This window comes from Pristiophorus japonicus, chromosome 15, assembly GCF_044704955.1.
Source record: "Pristiophorus japonicus isolate sPriJap1 chromosome 15, sPriJap1.hap1, whole genome shotgun sequence".
Taxonomy (NCBI): Eukaryota; Metazoa; Chordata; class Chondrichthyes; family Pristiophoridae; genus Pristiophorus; species Pristiophorus japonicus.
The window spans coordinates 160678825-160679366 of record NC_091991.1 but is presented as its reverse complement, the minus strand read 5'-3'; positions in this window follow the sequence as shown (position 1 = coordinate 160679366).

The window sequence follows — 542 nt, the reverse complement described above, 5'->3', positions numbered from 1 at the left end:
CACTATCCCACTCTGCACACTCACTGTGCACACACTCATTATCCCTCACTGCACACACACTCACTATCCCACTCTGCACACTCACTGCACACACACTCACTATCCCACTCTGCACACTCACTGCACACACACTCACTATCCCACTCTGAACACTCACTGTGCACACTCTCGCTATCCCACTCTGCACACTCACTGCACACACACTCACTATCCCACACTGCACACACACTCACTATCCCACTCTGCACACTCACTGCACACACACTCACTATCCCACACTGCACACTCACTGTGCACACACTCACTATCCCACTGTGCCCCCGCTCCCCACACCCACACTATCGCACACTGCACCGTGCACACTTATCCTGAATGCACTCACACCAGTCCCACTCTGCTGGCTCCCGTGGCCACATCCTCTCATACAGGGTGCTGCGGTGCGGCGTGGTTGGCGACCAGGGGGGCGGGGTTTGGGGAGCAAGCAGTCTATAAAAGGGGCGGCAGGCGGCGCGGGGCGACTATTGACCGCGGCGAGAGACAGA